Genomic DNA, 26,188 nt, shown 5'->3' on the forward strand with positions numbered 1-26,188 from the left:
CTTTAATTTTAAAGTAGATAAATCAGCAACGCAGGTACGGTTTTATAGCGTCGGATTAGTTGCAGCTAAACAACAAATGAAATGCATACACACAACATAACCACAAAGCTGAAGTATGGTATGTGTACTGATCAAAGTAAACCATGCCTGTGCTTGTTTGTTGATTAAGCTGCATTGAAGAGGGAAGCAGTAACCTAGCAATCATGAGCGATCCTGTAATGTGTACAGAGTATGCCTGGATGGTAGTAATTCTCTCCTTTGCTAATTAACAGCAAATGAGCAAGCAAGAGCTATAGTGAAAAGTAGCTAAGCTATGGCAAAAAGTCAGCAGCCTATACAGGAAAGAAAAAAAAGAGCACATTGTTTTTTGCTTTAATTTTAGCCTGGCTTAAACTGAACATTCATAAAGACCTGTAATTTACAGCATGGACACTGCTCCGATCTCTCACTGTGAAATGTATTTACACCCTTTAGATGAGTCAGCAGCAACACTGAGACTTGCTTCTTTCTTCTTCTTTTTTTTACTGCTTTTGTTTTATAACTCAGGGCTTTGATTGCACATTGAATACGGGCAAGAACGACAGGCTCCAGCGAAAAAGCAAAGCCAAGCGTTTTCTGACAACTTCATCAGTCCTCAAAAAGAAAAAGAAAAAAACGTGGGGAGGAAAAAAAACAGAGACGAGGGCCGGCTGTGTGTATTTACATATATACTGCGTTGACCACAATGAATAAAACACCAGCGAGCCAAGCTCTCCTGGGTCAGTTCAGATGAAATAGAGAGTTTACACTTGCTGTAGTAGGCCATACATAAACATTGTTTCTCTAAATAAAAATATGGGCCAGTAGATCAGCATCATTACATCTGCTTTCTTTTACTCTGCTTTTCTTTATTATGTAAAACTATGCCTCGGAAAACATGCGATCTCGGCACTAATCCTCTCGCTTTACACCTGGTGAATTTGACCCAAATTCACATTTCCCCTGTGCGACCAGGGGACTGTTTCTTTCTTTTTTTATTGAAGCCACGTGTAACAGAGACCACTGACCTAGCTATGTACTTTGGCTCAAGAGAAGACGAGATGAGAAGAGATATTTCGGATATTAATGCATCCAAACTTGGCAATCAAGCGTTTTGTTATATATTCTCATGCAAAAAAAAAAGTCCCTCGGTTGATTCTGCAGCACCGAGGTAGCTCTTTTATTACAATTCTGCAAAGTAAGGCTCTAAAAATAGGAGGAGTGGTGGGGAAGAATGAAAGCTCCTACGAGCGGTATAACATCATGTTCAAAAGAAAGCCGCATGTGGCTGAACTTTAGAAACCTGAGGAAAATGTTACTATAAACCTGCCTCCAGCTGGGCAGATCATTTTCTTCCAGTGCATCGATTGTTGAGAAATGACAACAACACAAGCTTCGCATGATATTTAGAGGGAAAAATGACAGAGCTCAGACAGCATGTCAAAAAAATTGCATGTTGTCTAAGCAGAAGGATTGCTGTTCAGAGGCACCTCTGCTCGTATCGAGGACACAGCTGGTAGTACAGCACAGGTAGATATTACACGTCTCGTGAACCATTAGTGCACCGTGTTGCTTTGGCTTATCATGGGTGTAATGCTTCGTAATGATAGCCTTAGTGCAATGACTGAATAAATCAGAACATTATGAAATCCATTTATATCTCCTTTTTTTTGTAGTTCCTGACAAAAATATGTAGCCTGCAGCAGGCATATCCAGAGCAGTCAACAAATCATGACTTCATAATTGGGGATCTGCTGTGCACAAACTCGCTGTTGTCCAGTTTGTCATTAAGATTATATCATATTTGTCGGCAAATGGCAATTTAATGCTAATGTTTTGCAGCTTACAGTAAAATCCTAATGGGCTTTCAGCTTTGAAGTGTAATTTCATCGACAAAGCCGAATCATTTCCAGTCAACTCAGTTATAGTTTCATGTTTTTTGGAGGTTGCCAAGTCAGTTACAATTCGAGTCCCTGCTCGCGACCGTAAAATCAGGATTCAATTTGCCCCCCTCTCCATTGTGACCAAGAGAGCAAGTATAGTGTGCTTTAAAAATGAAGGCAGAATCAATGCAGTAGAAGATGTCTGCGTCGTACATCATTCTTAGCCAAGTCTCAGTGGAACAGTGACAATACATTACACATTATATATTCATCTTCCTCGAGACAGTGCCTATTAACTCCATGCCTTCTTTCTTGAGGATTTGAGTGAGGGCTTTCACTGCACCTGCATGACGAGATCTTAGCACCCTGATGTTTTTCTCTCCTGTTGCAATAGAGTATTACAACAGGGATAGCATGTAGTGTTTGAGAAGCCTCGTGTGAAAACTGGAATTTAGAGCACATGTGCTTTTTGAGCAAACAAACGATTTAAATCTTTTTTTTTTTTTATGATTGCATCATTAGTGCAATTACTCTCAGTCTACAAGGCTTCATTCAAGCCAACCAGTTTGTAAGCCGTACTATTGTATTCTTGAAATCTGAGTCTATTCATTTGATTCGCTCTTGGCAGCATTGTTTTCCATTCAGTTGTGCATACAGCATAAAAAATAAGTAAACAAACTCTCTACTTTTTCTTGGGTTTTTGTAATGTCTTACACCGAAAACCAAATATGTGATTGTTGCTGTTACTGTCAAGGGGCAGTCGTTATTTGATTATGTGCTGTACAGAGATGAATGGAAATCAAACAAACATCCATGTTCTTTATCAATTTAGGGTTGTGGGCGGCAGGAGCCTAACCCCGCTGCCATAGGCTGAGAGGTGAGGTTCACTCTGGACAGGTTGCCAAGCTGTCACAGTACAAGATAATATGCAGTTAACACTGTTTTCAAAAATGTGAAATACACATGATTTGTATTTGTGGAAAACAACACACCAGTATGGACTTTTGCATTTGCACATTTGAAGCTAGTGTAAAGTCAAAGTGGAGAAAAGTTTTCAGAGGAATTTCTGCAGCCCTGTGAAAAACTAAGGTGCGTCCATGATTTGGTAGCTTGTAGAACCACATTTGACAGCAATAACTTGAACTAATCGCTGGATTATTTTGCCATGCAGAGGAGTTCATGGTTGACTCGGTGACTGGCAGGTGCCCAGGTACTATGGCTGCAAAACAAGTCGAAATCATCACGCCTCCTCCACCGTGCTTCACAGCTGGTATGAGGTGTTCGTGCTGTGCATTATGATCTTTGATCTCATCTCATCTGTCCAAAGTACATTGTTCCAGAGGTCTTGCGGTTTGTTCAGATACAACTTTTCAAACTAAGCCATGCCACAATGTTCTTTTTAGAGACAAAAGGCTTTCTGCTGGTAACCCATTCAAACAAGTCATGCTTTTTCAGTCGTTTTCCGACTGTACTGTCATGAACTTTAACATTTAACATGCTGAGTTGTAGCTCTTGTTTTTCTTTTTGCAGTTTCTCTGATCGCACATTCTGACCCAGAGGTGAATTTGCTGGGACATCCACTCCTGGGAAGACTGTGGCATTGTGTTAACACACTAGTCCTGCAAATTCCCAAAACTTCTGTTTTTATAGATGTGCGCACACTTACTGATGATCTGTTCATCAACTGAATTTGATTAGCACACCCTCACTTAATTCCAAGTCAAGCAGTAAGGGCAAACTTAGGACTTCATAGAGTCCTTTCTTTTTCTCATGACTGTTCTCACTGCCACAACATTAAAGCGGGGAGGAGATTCAATTAAAACCGTAATGTAATAACTCTGATCATTTCATTACAAAGCAATGTTCTGCTAGGTTCTTGCATTTATGTGCCTGTTACTTTTACGTGCACTTAACATTCATGCAGCCAGTGGCACTCCCAGAAGGCTGCAGCCTCATCTAAACTGTGATTTAGACTCGCAGGAAATCTACATCGTAACTTATGACGTAACTGGAAACCTCTTTTAACCCCTTGCCTAACCTTCCACTCCATTCAGTCGTTGTGGACTGTGTCAACCTGACGTGTCGTTACATTTCTCTGGAGGTGCACGTCAGGTTATGTGGAAAGTTACGGCGTAGGTTTAAAAGGGGTTTGTGGTTACGTTGTAAGTTACGATGTAGATTTCCAAATCAGGCCTGAGACTAAATTGTGCCCATCCACACCATAAAAACCTGCTTAGGACCTGCTTTAAGAACATGACAAAGAGCTTTACCCAGATCTCAACTGGATTTTGCATCTGTGAGATGCAACAGAACACACCCAATCCTTAGTGACCCCACCCTACAAACTGCAGCATGCAGGGACCCAGGTGCCCCACGCCACAGGACACCAGAGATCTTACATCAATGCTCTAAAGATTATTGACGTAAGACCTCTGGTGTTTTGGCCCAGCAGAGGGCCTGCTGAGCATATGCCTAAATGCTCCATATGATACATAGTAAAGATACGCATATATTACATTTGAAGTGTGAAACTTGGGAAACCTTTGTCACATAAAACAAACTGCATGAGTTCAGAGCAGAATTTACCATGTGACATTTCGTAATGGACTCTAAATGAAATTAAATGTATTTGAATACGTCCCTGAAGATGTTATCATTAGCGGCATTACTCTATTATCCGAGGTTTCAAATGAGCATCTTCTTTCTGTGTCGACAAGATTAAAGGGAGGAACTGTACGCTGCAGTTTCTTTCCACGAGCATATGGATGGATATTGAATGTTTGCACAACATCTGCTCTGAGGTAGTGACTGAACATCACTGTATACGCTGGTAGTTTTGGTAGTTTTTGCTGGATTTTTTTCTTCTTCCATGATGCAAACTGGTCATATTTGAGCACACTGTGCTTATTCAGTAGATGCACTATGTCCCTGTTTAATTAGATATCATGATTAAATGAGTTAGCTCCAGGAACTGGTTGGAGTAGTTTACTAGTCTACACTTGAGTATGATAGCTAAAAGAGGAGAGAAGAAGTACAGAAACTGATTTTTACCCTTCAACTGTGAAAGCATGAACTCGAGAACAAGGGGACATACGATTCTTAAATTGATACCACAGATGTAGCTACTAAAAATCTTGGCCAAGTTCAGATATCAGTGAACTTGAGCTGAAGGTAGACTAAGTTTTCTGAAAATCTTGGGAATGCGGTGACTTGAGAACAAGGCGACCTAGGATTTTGAAATCAATACCATAGGTGTGCCTGCTAGGAGACTGAGGGGTAACATTGGTGGTCAGTGGTCAGTATTTTTCTCTTTTTGACTGCTTCTATTTAAAGGTTTCTTATTCTGCTTTTTTTCCCAGTCTTTGGCCTGATTCAGTTAGAACAATTCTTGCTCCGGCCTCATTATCCTGTGTTGTTGTGCTGTTTTTATTAATACTAATGATCCAGGTGAAAACTACTGCCCACAATACTGAAATTCTAATAGGGTTAAAAATAGTATCGTGTTTATATGCCTGGAATAAGGTGGATTTTGGTAATGAATGGTCTTGCACTTTTCTTTTGCTTTTTTGCTTCCTTTCTCCTGATTACACCGGGGAATGCTGATTAAAATATTGCGCTTCGTGGATTGTTAAAAAGTCCATCTTCACAAGCCGGAGCAAAAACAGCAGAACACGCATGCATAAAATCTGAACACCCGGGAGATAAATGTTTAATATTAGCCTTAATGCGCGCGGTCATAATTGGCATTAGGATCCTAATCCGCGCGCTCCCTGGCGATCCGCTCCAGGTTTTGCGCGCTGTCCTCAACAGCCAGCTGCTGCAGAGCAGGGGACCGGTGAGCCGTTTCTCCTCGCCTTGTTTGCCTCCAGTCCGGCTGTAGCTCCGACTGTCTGCACGGCGTGTGGATGAGGCGCAGAGGGAACAACCGAGGGAACGCACTGAAAACCAGCCTGAAGAAGTCCTATTAGCCCCCTCCGTGCTTTATCTGCGAACCCGACCGCTGGAGACTTTAAGAAAGACTTATCAGTGCGGGAGCAGAGCTCGGAGTTTGATTTTTTTAAACGAGACTGGGGCGCATCTCCGTCTCCTTGAAGTGATCCCTTTTTTTATGCAGTCTATCCGTAGCGCTCCCGTCGGAAGGAGCCTGGGTGCATGCACAAGAGGAGGAGGAGGAGGCGGGGGAGTAACGATCATTACTTTTGAACAGACCCTTCGCCATGGAGCTATTCGTCCGGTCCCGGGCGCGTTGGCTGGAAGAAGAATAGATACCTGGCACGGGAAACCCCACCTTTCTCTTCCACTGTGAGGAAAGTGGAGCATGCAGCCGAACCCCAGCCGTCTTTGTGCGACCCGCTGTTTAGTTTCTGGGGGCCTCTTCTGAAAAAGAAAAGAAGGGAGAGACGGAGAAGAAGAAGAAGAAGAAGAAGAAGAAGGGGGCTCCTGGTGTTGATCTGAGATTCACATTCCGCGCCGGGATCCGTATTTTGGCACGGCGTATACCCTCTGTAAGTAGCCTTTAAAAGCGGATGTTTTGAGTCTTTCAGGGGAGATGCTGGGTTATGTCTCGCTGAATCAATACCATTTATTTACACTCCCAGGATAGGATAAGGCAAATGTCAGAAAACGGGCCCACGGGCTCCTCCGGCAGTTTAAAACTGTGGTGATGGGATCAATATAAAGCCCAGAGTATAGGCGACGTTATTTTTAGGTGGCTTTCGCATCCAGACTTTAAATTAATGTGAAGTTGCTTAGTTACTGAGATGTATATATATTTCCATGTAATTTACCTTAAATGCCCACTGAGAGGTGCTTTTTTAAAAAAACGATTATTCTATGACAGTTCTTGTGTTTTCACATTACAAATGGGATTTTCTTTTAATCAAGATGCACACATGACAAGAAAATCCCTTAGCATGAAGCTGAAGCCTGTTTTTCTTCATAAGGAAAAACAAACAGAAGTTGATTTATATTTATAGGATATTCAAGAGTGATATTAAAAAAAAAGAGAGCGCTCACACAAACATCTCCACCCAGTCCAGGACACCAGGAGCTAAGTAGTTGGATGTCAGTTACTGTCTCCATTTACTTCTCCATTTTGCGGCTATAAAATAAGATCATTTCACAGGGCATGTATAATTCACAGACCAGAGTCAGCCATGTGTGATGATGGGACACACTCACAAACACACTCACACTCTGTCTCTCACGTACACACACTCACACACGCGCGCACACGCACACACACACACACACACACACAGTTTTTACAGGCACCATCTCCCAATCTCACGTGAAGCTTTTAGAGATAGGGAGGCACAGACTAAAGCAAGAAGCCAGAGGAGAGCATGACTGTGCTGGGCAGACGTGGGAAGGTTAAATAACGTTTGCACATAATCCATACTGTCTATACCAGATCAGGATGGTGGTGCAACATTATATAAGCTAAGTTGGGGAAACTGAGAGCTTCCCTTTCATATGCTTATATAACAGCTTCATGCAGAAAAGTATGGATGAGCTGGCCTTAAAAGAAACCTGACAAAATTCACAATTCAGTCACGAACTACAAAGGGGGGGAAAAAAGCGAAAGGAAAAACTGCAGCATTATATAAGCTATATGCACAGTGTGACTAATTGTCTTGCCACCAGACAAATCCAGGCATATTTTGGGGCTGTGGCGGATAAGTTTTTTTGTGTCGTGTCGGTCAAAGACAAAAAGAAAAGTCTCCCCCGGCTGGGATGATGCTCAGAGCGTCTGGTTAATACTGACGTACCCATCAGTGATTGCTGAAGATGAAAAGGTCACTTCCTCCCCTGCCGATAGGAGGCTTTACTGTTGAATATAGATGTTGCGCTTAAAAAAAAATGCCTCAGTTCGGGGGGTGGGGGGGGTCTGTGTCTTGAAACAAGTGCTTGGACAGTGAATGGTAGGAATTCAAGGAGAAGGAGGGGAAGGGAGGAGGAGGAGGGGGACAAATGGTCTGTTGCCTCCCTCTACCCTGTCTCTACCTCCACTCCATCTCTCGCCCACCCCAGACATGCTGGTTTAGTCCATTTGTCTTGTGTTTTCTTGGGAGGAAGTGCCATCTCATCTCACATTGCGCAAATGGTTTCAGTGCATGCTAGTGTGAATTCTAGCGGGTTTTTGTAACTGCCAATTTCCATATCAAAGTGTCTGCATTTCAATAGGGAGAACTTGAGCTACCAGCCCCCTTCCTCTAAGCAGTTTTGTTCTGATAGAGAATTGCTGCTGCTGCTGTTGCTGGTGGAAGCTACTGACAGGATTGCTGGACACTGCAGTTGGTCATGGTTTATGTGTGTGTGCGAGAGACAAGTGTTTGTCTTGGAAACAGATTTAGTGTGGATTGGGAGAATTTGCTGGCCGTAAGCTTAACACCAAAAGCCGCGTATTTAGCGGAAATTTTGGACGCCGTTCAGAGACGTGGTCATGTTAAAAAAGATTTTGCCTGTTAAAACATTTTCGCTCAGTATTTCTCGGGGCGAGCGTAGAGCAGGAACAAAGATCTGTGTTTCAACCTCTTTAGGAGAATGGGACACCATCAGAGCAATCATGGCGATTGGGGGAAAAAAAGAAAAGAACAGAAGTTGCTGAAAATATGTTTGCTTGTTTTTAACTGTTTTGGTCACTGCGGCCTGCATCTAAAAAGGCTCCAAAATCAATTTGCTTTCAGTCGCTTTCTGACAAAATAAATGGTTTAATTCCAAAACCGAGCGAGCGTAGATGTAATGACACGGAGCGTTCAAGCTTTGTGTACGACTCTCGAGAACCTAGCGGTGTTGTTTTTCTTGTCGCAGAGATAATATTTATTTCCAATTCTGTGCAGCTGTTGTTTGTCAGAGAAGGAATGCGGCAAGACGCTGTTTATTTTGATGGATTCGTCTTTTCCCCCCCCTTTCCCTTCTCCTCCCTTTGTGTGGGGATACGTGGCCTAATGTTCACAGCAATTTTAGGCAGGTTAAGTAGATGAAAATAAACACTCGCACGTTTGCACTGCAAAGAAGGAGAGACACGGGGGAAAAAAGCCATTTCTATGCTTTGTGCGTGCCCTTACTTTGAAAATAGGATCAGCATAGGTTAATAGTGAAAGAAAGTGCAGTGTGTGAGATGTTATTACACAGAGACAGGGAATGGAAATGCCATTGGAAGCGTGGTAGGGGTCGGTGGCCCCTTCGTGGTCATCCTGCTCCTGGGTAATAACATGAGCCAACCACTTCCCAACCTTCAAGAGGAGAGACCTCGCTGCTTCCTCTCCCTCCTATGTTTGGACAAAATATGATCACAAAACTTGTGAAAGAGGCGAGAGTAGGAGGCCACTTTTCCGTGTTGAACCAAAGAGCAGGATAGAGAAGGCTGAGGAGGTGGGGGGGCGGAGGTGGATAAAGCAGGACTTCACCTGCCATCTTCACTCACGGCAGGCGGGTTCGACAGCTGACTTGTTCAGTTCCTCTGACTGGCTCGCTGCGAAAAAGTTGGACAAACAAATGGACAGGAAGAAGGTCTGAGAGGGGCGGCAGGTGGGATTATATTCATTTTAGTGGAGAAGCACACTTTAGATGCTTTTCTCATGAATGGTTGAATTCTCTTTCCCTGTTAGGACTGACTTACTCCTGTGTTGTCTACAATGGCTTCTGACAAAGCTCAGAGAGCAGGGCTGCCTTCATTGTGCATGTGTAGGAGGACAGGGCAGCAGCAACTGTGGTGAGTTTGGTGAGTCAGGAAAGAAACAAGAGCGGGGAAGAAACCATGCTGCGGTGTGCTGAGCTGAGCCCGGTTCTTCAAATTATTAAAAAGCTGCTGAAGAGGAGAAGTACATGCATTCTGCTCTGTTAAGGTTGCTATCAGTGGAGGGATTTGACATCAGTGCTCCTTCTAAGATGGATTTTGTCCTGGCTGAGTGTTGCTGCAAAATGGTCTCAGGTCTGGAGAGTAGTGTCTGAATCTTAGGGGCTGACACCAAACCTGATATTTACCGGTGATGCTCACATTGAAGCGGTACTCTTGCCTGTTAGCCAGAAGGAGGGAGGAAAATGCACAACAGAGGAGTGTGGGCTTAAAAAGAAGAAAGCAAAGGGCATTTTGTTTATTTAACAAAGTGCTTCGGGGTGAGTTTCTCACTCGCTGCAGAATCCTATCATAGCCATTTTGTGGCTCGCCTCAAAAATAAAGAGACAGATGACTGGAACGAATGATTATGTGTTAGGGTAGTTAACCCGATGGATAGATATATGGTCTCGCTCCTTTTCGCTGAGATCTGAGGGAGAAAAATTCTCTCCCATACTACCACCTCCTGCGTTTAAAATGACAGTTAACTTTCCCCCACTGGTTTAAAAATGGATGTTTAATGATCAACAGAGGCTTGGCGCTTAGGTCTAGTAGTCACGCTGGCTGTAGATGCGCTCACCGCGGAGAAAGCTACCTCCTCTGTGTTGTTAGGGGACTCTGCTCAAACAGAGACCGGTTCTTGAGTGATGGATCGTCAGAGGTCTCTTTGGGGTGTGTGTTAACCCTTTGGAGTGTGCAGATCTCGCCCAGTAGGGGAGCCGTCAGCGGCATGTGATGGATGTGTCCCAGGTCTTTAAGCTCCATATATCAGAAGATTAGCACTGACCTGTGCTGTCTGGGCCGCCCTCAGAGCTTCTTCTCCAACACTGGCTGGCATTAGCATATTAGGACACTGCTCTGTCTCAGGGGGATACGAAGATAGGGTTCTTTATTTGGTTCTGCCACAGTATAGGTCACAGGAAGTGTGCAGATTAAAGGCTGAAGGCTTTGTGTTGGTATTAGGTGTATCTGACAGGTCATCTGTCTTGAGCCGAGGAAGCGCTTCTCTCTTCTTCAAATTCCTAAATAGTATCATATAATTATCCCAGAAATTGAAGCTCAGGCCATGCTTCACTGCAGAAAGATCTCCTTGTTCATCCTTCATGGTATTCATGAATCACATAAAAATGGAAATGAGTCAGATGATGTGAGGTAACATCGTTATTCCTCAAAGAGATCGGACCAGGTATACACCCACACCCATATTTTATTTTCCAAATGAGTAATCGTCATGGCCTCCGCGCGTGATGGACAGCACGAATTCTGCTATTAAGTGCTTTCGCACAAACATCACAGGAGCATTTGCTTCCCGAGAAGCTACTTAGTGTATTACAAAGCTAAATTGAACATAATATTGGAGTTCTTTCACTTCCTTCAATTTTGCTGCAGATTCTTTCAAGTGATCATAAAAACGCTTCCACAGTTAGTGCTCTCATGCAGTGCATTTTCTGTCCAACTCTTAAATGTCACCTCCCACGGTATTGCTGGCATTTGTTCTTGTTGTGTCTTTATGTACAGAAAGAATACTTTGAATGCCAATTTTTCAAGGAGCTGTTTTGCTACATTGGGTGAAAAAAAGAAAAGAAAAATAAGAGGAGAGAGGCACGGGATCACCTGTAGTGCGCCGGCTCTTTGTCTGCCATGTCTAATGGCTATTTGATGCCTACTTGGTGTCACTCGGTGCCTTGTGATGAAGCCAATGTATTTTCAAGGTGAGGAGATATTGTCAAAGCCCTTGAACGTTCCTCGGGCTTTGATTGGCAGGCGTTGTCACAGAAGATGAGGAGTGGTGGGAGTCGCACAGCAAAGAGAATCTATTACCTAGGATTGCGAGGCGTGCTTTCACAATGTGTCAGTGCAGTCAGCCATCTTGCGCTCTCCGTGTCAGGAACAGTCCCCTCATCGGCGCAATGAGGGAGCAGCTTTCAAGTTTAATTTTACTGGTTACCATAAGTGATGTTATTGATGTTTTTCTTCTTACTCGGCTTTCGTAGCATGATGAATTAGCTTGTGAAACCAAAAACATTTAGGCGTTCATCACCGTCAGTGTGTAATCTATTTTGTGATTGCTGGCAGTCAATATTAAAAAAGAGACAGAAAGAAAGAAGGAAAAAGAAATGCAAATGGCATTCTGGCAAAAAAAGAGAGAAGAAGAGCAATATAAAACTCAAAATTCAGCTGAGCCCTTTCTTGCTGATTTCCGACATTTCAAAAGCCTCCTTAATACACACTGAGAGGGGCTGCAGGCTCTCAGGGTTGCAGTGAGAGAAGGAAGCCTGTTGTTGATCAGCCAAGCAAATCAGATCTTGATATTTGAAGAGTGGAGTTGTGATTGCTAATCACTCCACTGCTGAGTTTTAATTAGGAGACTCATAAGCATTCTGTCATTTCTCAGCAGAGCATAGTCAAGCATCAGATGTACTTAAGAGAACAAATAATTAGTTGTCTTAGTAGTTGGGGCTACCAAACAAGCATGTGCACGGGTTTTGTTTTAGCTTTTTATTTTATGGATTAATTAGTATTTTATACTATGTACTTGCAATGATTAAAAATATTACTGCTAACTGTGCTTAATGTGAGCCCGTGTGCTTTTCACATCTTAAATCATATCTTGATCTCATTAAAGGATAAACTGGGGTTGTTTTGAGCCGAGCAGCAGCCGTGCGTGGACACTTTGTGCATGTGCTTATCACCAAAGGAAGCTTTAAACTATTTTCTTGGGGTTATTGCTATAGATTGGACCGAGCTTATTTTGAATGGGTAGGTTTCTGTCCTGTGCTCCTAAGACCTTTGTTAGGACATTTTAATTACAGCAGAGCTGGATGTAATTGATCTAGGCTTAGAGGGATTTCACTGTCAATGAGAATGAGCCTGGGCGTTAATACAGCCGAGCAAACGCTTCCACCTCTGTGCCACACTAACACACTCACACACACACGGTGGAGACAAGAGGAGATATGCGGTGGCTGTCCTTTATTTCAGAGGGACCTCTGTGTTTTCCGTGTAACGGTTAAATCAACCTTGCGGGACTGGCTTACATGATAGTGCAGACGAGTGTACCTCTGCCTTTAGTTGAACATATCTGTTGCCCACATTGTTGGCACCTGGAGTGCTCTCTTACGGAGCACTTTCTTCACTGGTTCCATGTTGTCACCCACAACCTTGAAATTTTTATAAGGCTGTTAGATAATGCTTCCCGATGAGGGTGAATTATTGATGGTCTTGTTCGTATGAGTGGGACAGGGCAGGCTTTTAACTCTCTGAGCTGCTGGGTCTCTTATCCGGTAACTAAGGGACACCGCACAAACACCCAGAGGAATGATGTACTGGAGGGAGGAAAAAAAAAAAGAAAAGAAAAACGGAGGCAGGGGGCTGAAAATAAAATAAAAGAAGCATGCATCCTTTACGCTACTGTTGGGCTAAGCCACAGCACAAGGGAAATTTGGCAGCAGAGAAAAGCGTTGCATCGACTGAAGCCTTTTCTTTGTTTTGTTTTTTTTGAAGCATTGAAAAGTGATGTGGTGGCCGCGTATTTTTTGTTTGCAAGGATACACACAGAAGTCTGCCTTTTGCGATTTCTTTCCTTTTTTGCAGAAACACATGCTTCAAGTTTAGTACATGTGTCAACACAGGATGTGATGTCAGGAGAGAAAAACGGACAAATAAAGTTTGTAACCCGGGTAAGGCTGCAGAAACGAGTTGATTAATTGATTAGGCGGTCAAATAAAAAGTGATAACTGATTGATTGTCCCAGAGAAGTAAAAACACAAAGCATTCTTTGGTTTCTGGCTGGATGTTTTTGGCTTTTCTCTCGCTTGTAATCAGAGATAATTTGATGTGTTTTGGGCTTTGGACTTTTGATTGGACAAATCAGGCAATAAGAAGATGTCACACAGATGGATAAATGAATAACATAGATGGGATAATATACAAAATGAAGATAATGATCAGTTCTTTAACGGATGGTTTTAGCAGGCTCTTACCAAATGTGAAGTCCTTGTGTCCTCTCACAGTTTCAAATGTGATAAATGTGGCTATAAACACTCAAGGTTTTGGTACATATCTGCTCCAAGGCAGTGTAAACAGTATTTATGAATGCTCTTGGAGGCAGAAACCACACAGCCTTGAGTCTTAATTAGTTTTTTGGTGAAAGTGAGGTCTGAGCTGTTCATTTGACCCTGAATAGCAAACTGTGTAACCTGCTGCACACACAGAGCTCTTCTCTGTGTCTGTCTCTACTGAAAACGTAGCTGCATTCTAGTAAAATCAGTCCTCAGCCATTAATTGTACACCCGCACAACCTGACAGCTGTCCTGATTCTTGTAGCTCGCACTTTCATCATTGTCCCAATTCATTCTCTCTCCTCTCATCTGGGCCTCGTGTTTGCATTACAATGGGGCGAGCAGGACGAACTGGTGGAAATACCGGTAAAGCGTATAATTTAGCAAGCAGAAATCTGCAGCGTTGTGCTTGAAGCTACAATTTGGATTTTATTCTAGCGTCTGCTTTTTTTTTCAGCCACAAAAAAATCTTACGTTTGGCCTTAAAAAGCAGCCTGTCTTTTGTCAAATCGTCGCAGGTTTGGTGCATTTAAAGCAAGAAATCCTATTCTGAGTTTAGAGACGCATCCAGCTGTTTAGAGGCTCTGGGCTAGTCTTTTTCGATGTGTTGGAGGTCATGTTGCATTCATTCGTCAACCTGCGGTGGTCCGTCTTCACAATGAAAATTTAAAGTAGTTTACAGCTCAATCAGCGATAGTCACTCTTGAATAATAACCCCGAGACTGTCTCAGCGAAGACAGGAACAGCACAAGAAAGCAATTATGTACAAAGAAAACGAGAAAAACAAGTCCAACCAGCTTCCATTTCCCACTGGAAATGCTGTAGATTGATGCCTGTGAGTTGGTTTCCAAAGGAACAGACAGAGGGGGTGGACAAATTAATAGAAACCAATACTGAGAAAATTAAAAAAAAAAAAGGATTTGTGAAGAAAACAAGCACAAAAACCGTCCAGGCCTCCACGTATGTGCATATTAAGTCCATGGCTCATTTCCAGCTCAATACAGCCAAGTTGTGAATGTGGGCAATATGGCTAAAAGATATTAGCTTGAGCATGGGTGAAATACTGAATCTCTGCAGAAGGATTTCTCTAATCGGTGCTTTAATTCAGAGGAATCAGTCTTCAATAAATGATGGTAGATTTGAACAGACAAAGTCGGGATTACTAGGAGTTTGAAATGATCATTATTATTATTTCTTTTAAACAACATTGATTAAAATTCAGATCTTGAGTCAGAAGAATATTCGGCTCCAAAACTGCCCCTTTGGGACATGCCGGGTGTCTGTGAACTTAATCGTATTTTCTGGCTTCTCTCAAACACCGCCACAACTAACATGCCATCAATCATACCCAATTTTCTCTTTTGCTCTTTTTTCAATTAAAGTCTAACTAAATTTCAGTTGCTTCTCTGATGAATGGCGCTTAGCTGAATATACAGTAATGAGTCAGCTTCAAAAGAGACTAAGCACCACATTTGAACATGAAAGTAGCAGGTCTGAGCAGTCATTACTTGAATTAGCAGGTACTGGGCACAGAAAAGAAAATTAATGTTCAACACTGTGCCAGGTATTGTTCATAACTGTTATGGTTGTGTAGCGATAATGCATTGTTTTCAAGGTCTTTCCTGATTTTTGAAAAAAGACAACTAAAAACTATTAAAAGAAATAAGAAGCCAAACCGTGGTGAAGTAATTTAAACGCAAGAAACATGGGTCAAAGCAATCCAATAATCAAAAATTTCATATCACAGCGGCTCAAACGACTGCATGAAAAACGAAAGTGGGCTCTTGTGCTCAGAAATCCCTTCAATTTGCTGAGCGTTGAGCATCTTTTAGATTATAGTGTTGGTTTCACAGCCTGCAACTTCACTGTTTTGGTCCACTCTCCGTGCTCTCATAGTGTCATTTACTGCAGCAGCAGACAGTTGTTTTTCACCAAAGAGAAAAAAAAAAAACCCTACGCACACTACCTGCCCATCAACAAACCACAGACAGACAAATTTAGCAACTAGCCAATAATGGAGCATTTAGCAGCTTAAGAGCCAGATATTTCCCTCGGGAGTTTTGGAGACCACGGCAGAGCTAAAAGAGAGGGGTGTATTGGCCAGAAATGCGACTCCAAATGAATGATAATGCCAGGCTCTAACTGCTGGATGTGTAATTAGGCAGTTGTTTGCTAACAGATTGAATAAAAACACTTGGTCATCATATGTCAGTGTTTTGTTTACAGCTCCATCTGCGGGCCCTAATCCTCAAGTCGGACTAAAAAAAAGAGATAGCAAACTTTTAATAAAAAGTGCCGTGGACGGAAAAAAAATAATATGTGGTAGTGAGGTTAAACAGGCTCCTATCAGATGTGAACAAAAGCACAAAAACTGAGATATTTACTAGTAAACAGCTTAAAAGTCTAAACCGTAAGTTCGCATGTCGCACACCATGATTCGAACAGGCAAACATCCACAAATCGCTTTCATCCAGTGCTCAGCCATAAACTTGCACTTAGCTACCTGGCATCGAAATGCAGACAAAATAAAACGGTGCTAAATGTTTTTCTCGAAATCTAATGAGTTTACCTGCAGAGAAAACCCGTATGTGTCTGCTGTCGACTGTTAAACATGGCGGTGGGTCCGTAATAGCATTGGCAGCCGTCTCGTGGGACTCATTAGGTCTGACGATTACTCCGCACAGTGGTGTAATGGCCAAGGTGTATGAGGCAATTTTACAGGACTACTGTTGCTGCTCCCCGTGTTGCGGCGGTTTTATGAATTAAATCAAATTCCTGGTATGGTTTCCCCTGTCACCGGATATAAACTTCCTTTAACATCGTGGAAAACCCTGTAGAGAAGAGTGTGGAGGCAGTTTCCACCTCCCTCCATTCTCACCCAGTCAGAGGCTTTAGTCCTATAATTATACACGTTCACGCTATAGTCTTAATATTTTCTCATATCAGCACATTCTTTATGTCTCCAGTCACTGAGCTTCAGTTATATAAGAGGAGTCCTTAAGGGTTATTTACTATTCCATGTGGTGCTTGATTTGCATTATGTGAGTGCGCACTGGAAAGTAGGTCAGTATATCAGTAATATTAAATATCAGCGCAATTGTTTGACAGTTTTGGCTTGTTCACATTCATTATTGCAAGCTGTTTTTCTTTTTTTTTAATCAATCAGATTATTTTAGGGTTAAATTAGTACATTAGTGCTGCACCTAACAATTATTCTCAGCATCCTTTAATTTAATATAATTTTCTTACTACATTATTGTTTCTTTAAATGTTTCAGGTGTGTTGTTTTGCTGAATCTCGGGTATAAAACAGCACAATTAAGTGATTATAAAACACCTGCTGTTAATGCTCTGCCAGGTGACTCATTGCTTTAGATTATTATTATTATTATTTTTATTTCTTGTCATATTGTGATTTACACCGAGTTGCCATTTTTTGTATTTTTACCTAAAACGGATGTAGCTAAAAGCACGTTTCTGTTATAACCCCTCTCCACCCACTTCATAAAGGCTGTAATGCAGAAAAGGGGTTTAGTGAGTGTGTAATAGTATCAGAAAAAAAAATATATGTATGTTTATTGGACTTTGTTTCCAGAAATTTCAGAAAACAGCAATTGTGTAGGTGTTTGTTGGAATAGGAGTAGGAAGGCTTCACAATATCTGCAAATGAAATGGCAATTTTATTCACACAGTACACTTCAATATGTTACGCTTAACATAAAAGATAAGAAAATAAAAACCTGAATGGCTCTACTGTGCCTTAAGGTAATAAGAAACAACAAAAAAGACTTTATAAAGAAATAAAGAATAAATAAAGAAATACAAGTTACCATACACACTACACACACACACACACACACACACACACACACACACACACACACACACACACACACACACTAGTTATTAAGTGCAAGCCTTTGAGAATAAAAAAGGTTTTGAGTGAGTTTTTAATGTAGACACAGTTGAGTTCAAAGGTCACTTTTAAAACTGTAAACAATAACCAAAAGGAGCAAAATACTTCTTGTTTCTTAGAAATGTTTAACATATATATATATATATATATATCCCAGCTCAGTTATTACATTGAATAAGGCGCTTTAGAGAATTTGCTTCTGGAGTGAATCACAGAAAGTTGATATTTTTTTCTGTCCTGGCAATGAAACCAATAATTATTTCATTTTTTATTTTGCATTTTTAACACGAGCATTAAAGAAAAGAAAAAGAACCAGTTTTCAAACACGAGTAGCGAAAACACCAGCAGCTTTTTGTGACTGTGACATATGGATTTCCTGATTTTAAACTGATTTGTGATTAAAAATCTGCCTATCATGAGCACACAAACAAACAAAAACTCCAAGATGATCTCAAAAAATCAATGCGTATCCGTGAATGTCACTGACTTCTACGACCCTGATCTAATAGAGACCTCACAGACATCCCACAGCGGGGAAACACACCATGTGCTGAACAAACACACATTATGCAAAACAGACTGAATTTTTGACCAAAAAAAGCCCTTTAAATGCACTTTAAATTGGACAAACATGGATCGCGATGAGGCCGCAAGGATAGATACATCACAGTATGTGTAGTGAGCCATGAAGATCTCGTTGTGGCAAAGCAGGAACTGCATTAAATTGTTCCCAGTTGAGAGAATCCATATAACTTTAAATAGCTTCTAAAATCTGTATGAAAATGCAGCGAGCATGAAGTGTAAACCAAGATGTCAGGAGAGACATAACAGCCTGTTTGAGTGATGTACAGTGTCATGTCCTTGTGTTAAAAATAAGATCCGGCTCTGTGAGGAACATTATTGTAGCAGCTCTGTGGGTGAAACACAGCGAGGGAGGGACTGCACCACTGGCAGATTAGAGGAAACTTTAATCAATGTTAAATGAGGTTTAATCCAAAGTTAACTTTTTATTCAGTAATAATTAAACTAAATAATGAACTAATGCGACTGTGCCAGATGACAAAGTAGACATATAATCAATAATCATGATTCCTTTCATTTAAAAAAAAGTCAAAACCCTTTCCCTTTTATAGTCTTTCCTTTGATTTAAACGCAAAAAATGATTCCTTTCTTTTTGACAGTCCAGCTGAGAAAATCCGAGTGAGATGAAGAGAATACCTTTGCCCTGACTTTTACTTGTCAGGCTACACCCTTGCTCTCTGATCGGTAGTCTAGCGAGACAGGATGTACTAGTAGAGGCTAGGAAAAAAAATATTGAGAACTCTGCTCTTTTATTTTACTCTAAATATTCTCTCTCTTAAAAAGGTGCCAAAACTGATCGGCATCAAAGACCAGACAGAAGCATACGTTTGATCAATAGCAACATACTATTATTAAAATTTTTTAATAATATATATAAAAATTGATATAGAAATGCTTATATCTGAATCTATATTATCTTTGCTTGGCCAAACAAGTAGTGATGGCGTTATAACCAGTAATTTGCCGTAAAGGAACATGTTACTCATTAGATGTATTTAAATATCTAAATGTGCCTACATGTGCCATCTCACTTAATAAAAAAACATATCAGTGCCAGAGAATTTTTTTAAAGCTTCTTTTACTGTAACATCTACTACTGGGGTGTCAACTATAAGGTTCAGGGGCCAGAATCAGCCTGGGAAAGATTCAAATCTGGCCCACTGGAAAGCTTTGGAAAATGTGAGGAGTGCATAGGTTTTGAGGTTTTGCAGTTTTTCCTGTTGATAAAGACTCCACAGTATTCCCATTCATACTATGCCAAAGTAGTAATAAACAATGAAATGACAGAAAAAAGCCAGTTTTTCTAGTTTTACTTTAGTGGATCCACAGTTAAAATATTACATATAAATGCTGGGCACTAAGCTGCCCTCCATTTATAATAGCAAGGCTACCAGAACTTTTTGTCTCTTTACACATTTATCATGTAAAAACACTGAGACATACTGTTAAAATCGCAGCTTCTTTTTCTTATATTAAAATATCTCACGGATTAAATGTTCACTTAAATGCCGTTTAAAACGGAGCATGTGGTCCTTGCCGTGTCAGTAACTTGTGTGGCTTTTAGTGGTTTGACCTACCAGTGGCGAGTAGAAATAAACTCTTGATAACACCTTAAGCCGGGCCTATATCCGAAATGACAACCCTCAGATAGTTTGCAAAATAGCGTGCCTCTCCCCTCGGGCTGTTCTGGCCCAGACCCCAAAGCTGAGATCACTTTGGGCCACATGTAGGATTTCTTCTCCTTTCTCGTTGTTTAAACAAGTTGTTGTCAGAGGTGGAAATTAATGCTGGATTATTTCGATTTGATGGCAACACATGAATGAAGTTTTGCAAAGCTGGAGGCTGATTGCGCCGTCACTCCTCGCCTGCATGTTGTTCATTAATGTCACAGATGTTGTGTGTTAGCGGTTAACATCCTACTAAAACCTAATGCAGTCTGAATGGAGCTACAGTGTGTAAAAATTTAACATCGAGTCAGTGCGCAACCCCCACCCCCCTCCGAAAAGGTGTGAACATCAACATATCACCCAGTGGAAACGTGCTGAAAGTGAATGAATCTGTTGTGAATGCGCTGCTCGTGTGTAGTAAGGTTAGGTTGAAGGGTGGAGAGGTGGGGGGTGATATTGCCAGGCCAATCGCATTTTCCCTCATAACAAATGCAGCTTTAATGCTGTACGAGGTGTGTGGGTGTGTTTGTGTGTGGATAAAGAGCGAACGGGTTGGGGGGCGGAGTGCTAGCATTATGCGTGGAGGAGGTGAGAAGTGAGGCCTTCAGTAAATTTATGAAGAGACTGATTGAAAGGAGAAACCGCTCTTTTTCGTGTCAGTGTCAAGCTGCTCTCTGCTCCTCTCCAGTGACCCTACTGCTCAACCAACTGCTCTGAGGTCAGCCTATTCATTTTGGTGCCAAGCAGGAACAGCTACGGCGCTCAGTAGTAGCCTGTAGCCAGATATCAGTGAATAAAACTGACAACTCGGTCATTGTCTCCCTCTGTTTTTCTTTGATCTCTTCAAATACGTGTGGTATGATGTAGCTTTTACAGATCCGGGGTCAACTGGGGGAATCGGGGAGCATCACAGCAGTGATGATAAAGCCAGTGCTGAAGCGATGGCTCATTAAAGCCGTTTTCTTGGCAGAAAATGAATCTCCCAACAATTTTGATAATGTATTAGTTGTTTAAATCGGTTATCAAGCAGAATGCTGAACATGCACTGCTGTAGCTTCTCAAACATGAAGATTAATTAAGAAGAAAGAAGCAAGAGAAGCGCTCGCTGTCTCAAATGAATCTTTCAAAGCCACATTTTCCTAAAGAATTACAGTGTGGAAACACACAGTCCCCCGAAGACCCAAACAAACAATGCAATATACATGCAGACTGGAGCAAAACATCATTTTCTGTTACTCCTGTTACTCGCAGCCTATTTTTCTTTTGATACTCCAAAGAAATTCATCAAAACCCAGTGAAATTGTTCGATTGAGATATTGTTTGTTCGCTTTAGAAACACAGAACTAATCTTAAATCTACTCAGGACATTTGGAAGTCCTCACTCTTCTTTGTGTGTACAGCTTCACATCACTCACTGCCTTTTTTTTTTGCTTGTTTCAATATGGTTACCGTTAGACTCAACTGGAAGCTTTTTTTTTTTTATCGGTGACATTTCATAAGCTGTGGTAAAAATAATTGTTAGGTGTTAATTTGATCGTTGACAGACAAAGCAGACCGGGGATGGTAATTATTTTAGGCAGCTGTCATTATTTGTTGACAGGTGATTTCAACTACCGGCGTCAACAGAAGATTCCACTTTTTACCCTTTATCCAAGTGTCTGCTCCCCCGCACGGCTCTTTTTGAAAGCTACACACCATCCTCTCTTCATTTTGCTTGACACTAACCTGGTTGTTCAGCCCGGGTCTTCTTTGTTCTCTTCACTTTACTAAGCTTCTTTGCTCACCCCTCTCTGTTTCACCATGTCCATTTGCCCGCTGGCACTCTATCTTATCTACTGGCTCAATCTTTTGGCCAAGAGCCGCTGAACACACCAACTGTTGTGCTCTCTCAATAAAATAGTGAAGCTTTGCACCTTTCAGGTTTTCTTTTTGTGTGTTTGTGTATATGTGTGTGTTTGCACTTTTTGAGCTGCACCAAAGACCATTTCTACTTAAAAGCATGCTATCCACAAAGGTCTCTTTTTAATCTGGAGCCATTTATCCCAAAAAGAAAACAAGACATAAAGTGGCGCTGCCTTCAATTGCAGCTTTGCATGTTTACATGTTACAGGAACGTTTTTGACCTCGTCATCTGCAAACCATCTTTAAAAAAAAATTACCTGTTGACATATGAATTATTTATGGGCACTGAGCCTGTTGTAATTATGAGGGAATAAGTAGCACGTGCAGCCTAATGGGAACTCATGCAAAGACATATTTTCACAAAAAATTAGCGTGTGAAAACACACTCATTTGCCAAAACATTCAAGCAAACTTCCCAACATCCGTGCGTCACGAAGCAAAGCAACCTACCGCTCTATTGTTTCCTTTCCCCCGCTTTTAGAGATAAAAAAAATAACTCAAAAAATTTGCTGTTACGTCTGGGCGAATCATCAAAAATCTTATCTGTTTAGCCAAAACAAGATTACGAAAACCCGCAAACGTCAACATTTGAGCCACATCTGGAACCAGCGCTTTAACGATTAAGAGATCATCTGAATATTTTGCTACTATTTATTGCTGCGGCTCCATGTTTACTAATATACGTAAGCATATTTAAGTACTTAAACTGCTCTTACGCTTTTCTACGTCCGACTCCCCGAACAGCATTCACCGAAAACACCTAAAAGAACAAACATTTGTAAAGCTGGAAACTGTAAGTTCTTGTTCTGCTTACAGAACGGCAGCTGAAGACAAAAAAAGGAAGATTCGGCTCTATTTGAGATATGTGTCTTTAATTGTTTCCTTGTGTGAGGCTGTAAACCCCCCTGTTTACTGCCTGTTAATCCTAACAGTGCTTTATCTTATCAGCAGTGTTGATAAAGCACGCTCTGCAGACTGCGCCCGGTGTCACCGCGTCTCTATTTCTGGCAGTTGACGGCAACTTCCCTACATCACTGGTGGAGCCAAGGAAATGACATCATGTCGCTGCAGGGGTTGAAAGCGCAGCCCTGACAGGACTGTCATGACAAAAGAGTTCCTTGGGAACATCAGGGCGCACCGAGGACAGAAAAAAAAACGAGTGTCTGGAGGCTCTGTTTTCTTAGTTCCTGTAGTTCGCATCTTCCACTTCTAGCTCATCAACAATTTTCTGATGTTTCAAATTCTCCTCTCACATGTGTGTCTTTTTCTTTTTTTTTCCTTTCTCTTTTTTTGTCCTGAATGTAGGGCAAAGGGGCGGGCCAGAAAGTTCTTCAAATTAGTAGTTATTCAAAGAGTGGAAGACGGATCATTGTGTTGGCAAGATCCAGCTCTACAGGGCCGCGGCTCTATTTCACTTGTAGGTTTTGAGCTTACACTTGGAGTTGCGCATTAGTTTTGTTCCGCTCGTACTTGATATGTATGTATGCGCTCTTTATCTCTCTTCTCGGCGTTGACAATTGAAAATAAATTAACATTCCTGGGCTTTATTTTTGTCTTCGCTAAGCCTGTGGAGAAAACTTGGAGGCAAACCCAGGAGGTCAGGCCATACTCACAGCCTGTCAATCCTCCTCGGTGACCCCACCGCCCCTTTCTTTCTCCCCCTTCCATTCTTCTCCTCCTCTCCTCTTCCCTCTCCCATCTATTTAGTCCCTCCCGGCTTAGAAACTCCCAAACTCCCCCTCTTCTCCTACTCTCTTTCACTGGACGCCTCTCCAGCTTGAGTGAAGCAGATACAAGCTTTGTCAAAGGAGCCTCACATTCATTCAGCTGGCTGTTACACACAGCCTAGTATTTCATGTGAAGACATGTGGGCTGTCTCCTTCCATCCATTTATTTTAATTATGTTTTAATTGCTCGCCATCCTTTTTTCAATGCTTGCTTATTATTTCTATCAGGCTGATGTGAAAAATTTGCTGTGGACTGTGATTTTCTCCATTATCCTAACTGATGATAGATTTCTCTCCCTGGGTCTCCACACTGTGTGTGTGTAAGAGACAAAAGAAAAACAGATGTCGTGAATGTTTGCATAGCATTTTTCATTTCATTGGTGAAGTTTTTTGTCTCGTTTCCAGAAAGATATACTGTTAATAGAGGACGGGGAGGGAGAGAGGGGGGGAAAAAACCTCAGGGAATAGATTTCCTTGTATTTTTGTAGGAAGAGGAGCTTAAAAACGCAGATGAAAATTAATAACTTTTGTGTCATTTGTCTCCTGGTGTATATTATAGATTTGAGCTCATTAGATGTAGTGTAGGTGGTGACAGTTAGTCATAACTGTGTTCCTTTTTTTTAACATATCGGCCTCTGTGGAGCATGATTATCATTATGCAGAAATCACTGGCCGAGTAACAAGTAACCTCAATTCCCCGGCTGCGAGGTGGGGGGTGGGTGTACATAATTCCTCGGCACGATCTCCGAGGGGTTAACGATGCCTCACTTACCTCTTAAAATCATTTTCTGCTCGAGATCATCTTAGCCCCCCACCCTCCCCCTTAGACAAACGTCAACCCCCTCTTCCCCGCCGCATCCCCTGATGTGAAATTATGATACGTCTGTCAGCGCTTGTGTAAAGCATCTCAGTGTTAATCGCCTAATCCCTTTATCTCAAGTCCGGACCGATTCAGTGCAGAAATCCCACCAAACAAAACTGTGTTTTTAGGAAGATGAGCATGGCTGTGTCCTGCATCAGCTTAAGGGAGAAAGGAGACATGTTACTCAGCAGGGCGACGGCTGATCGGGAGAAAGAACCCCAGGGTGGTGAGGGCGAGCGTTCAGCCGCGAGGCCTGGCGGGCTCTCGCCCCCTGGTGTCTGGAGGGGCCGAGTGGCTCAGCAGGCCCAGCGGGCCACAGGGGCAGGGGGGTGCCCCTCCTTTCCACCCCCCAACAGTTTCCAATCTCCTCCTGTCAGCCACCATTATGGTTACTCTGTGGCCCCCAGGACTCATATTTGTGGATGATAAACTGCTGTGGAAGACGTCACGTGCTCTGCCCGGTATTGGAGCTGGTGGAAGATCCGAGATTATGAGAAGCCTGAGTAGACGTGGTGTGAGCTCTCCCATGGAGGAGAGCGAGTCCCCTCCACTGTGCGCTTATCTGATCTGGTTTGGCGCCATTGGCAGGTAAACAACTGGAAGACAAATAAAACCACAATCCCACGAAGCCACCCAACTTTAACTGATAAATTATAAGCTAGCCGAGTGAGTGTGTGTGCGAGTTTCCTTGGTGCACACTCTGCAGCACAACTGCTCGGCCAGGGTGACCTCAAATTAAAATAAATACGCTCCAGCTCCAACAGGCTAGGTGGAGGCTTTTTATTGTTAAACTGTTATCCCTCCACCAGGTTTTGGACACGTATAGAACGAATCTAATAGTGGCTTAAATTATTGCTCAGTATGCTAATGTGGAAGCTTTCCATGTTTTGTGGGTTTTTGTGTTGCCAAAAATATCCAGGCGCATTAGTGAGGCCCAGAGAGCGATCAGAGCTGACTGCTCTGCTGCTCAAATTTAGGTTCATTATAAAATAATCAGGGCGGTTGACGGGTGGCTCTGAAGGAGCGGCGTTGAGAAGCAGGAAGCATTCGCTCTCCTTTGCATAGCGACGGCTGCAAAGTTTGTGTGGATATGTGTGATATGTCGTGGGGAGATGCTTAGATGGCAACCGCCAAGAAATAAACAAGATCTTCCTGCATGCTTGTGTAGGTGTGTGGAAGTTCCTGTGTGCGTATCCACGTCCTTTGCTGTACATTTGTGGAGTTGTGCATGAATGAGTCTATATGAGTTTTTGTGTGTGTGTATGTGCGTAATTTCACATATGACACAACTCACCCATCCTCGGTGTTTGACTTTGGTAAGCAGCTTATCTGTCTGCCGTGTTAGTCTGTCTCAGGCTCTAACCTTTTGCTGCTTTTGCAGACAAAGGCCTGTTTTTGCAACCCCTCGATAAGGAAGGAGACAAAAGTAGCTCTCAAAGCAGCTGTGTCTCTAATGGCGTCCTTTGCGAGCGTGTTGCCGGAGTGACAAGCTTTCTCCCGCGGGGATCCTGGGAGTAAATGGGGAAGGTGGAACGGGGACGAGTGGGAGAATGAGGCAGTGTAAACATTTAGTCGTCACATGCCGCCGCGTGCTAAATAAGCGCAGAGCATCAGGCGCGCTACGCGCTTTCATGCCGCTGCTCTCGAAATCGTTTTGAGAACAAAGTTTGAATATTTCTGTGAAACTTGAAATCAGAGAAATGCTCTGTTTACTCAATCAAACAGCAGTCA

The 26,188-nt window shown here is 42.2% G+C and overlaps 1 protein-coding gene across 12 annotated transcripts in view; it reads left to right on the forward strand.

Annotated features, from left to right (window-relative positions):
- The first annotated feature begins 5,723 nt into the window (after window positions 1–5,723).
- Window positions 5,724–26,188, forward strand: part of LOC120726862 (adhesion G protein-coupled receptor L2-like) — an 89,157-nt gene continuing 68,692 nt past the window's right edge. For 10 of the 12 annotated variants that reach the window (XM_040020899.1, XM_040020879.1, XM_040020912.1 and 7 more), the window contains exon 1: window positions 5,725–6,406. The gene's annotated coding sequence lies outside the window, so the exon portion shown is untranslated. Of the gene's footprint in view, window positions 6,407–25,653; window positions 25,774–26,188 lie in introns of those variants that run through there. The other 2 variants (XM_040020851.1, XM_040020859.1) reach the window with 2 other exon arrangements.

The sequence above is a fragment of the Simochromis diagramma genome, unplaced genomic scaffold, assembly GCF_900408965.1.
Source record: "Simochromis diagramma unplaced genomic scaffold, fSimDia1.1 OVJJ01000205.1, whole genome shotgun sequence".
NCBI lineage: Eukaryota > Metazoa > Chordata > Actinopteri > Cichliformes > Cichlidae > Simochromis > Simochromis diagramma.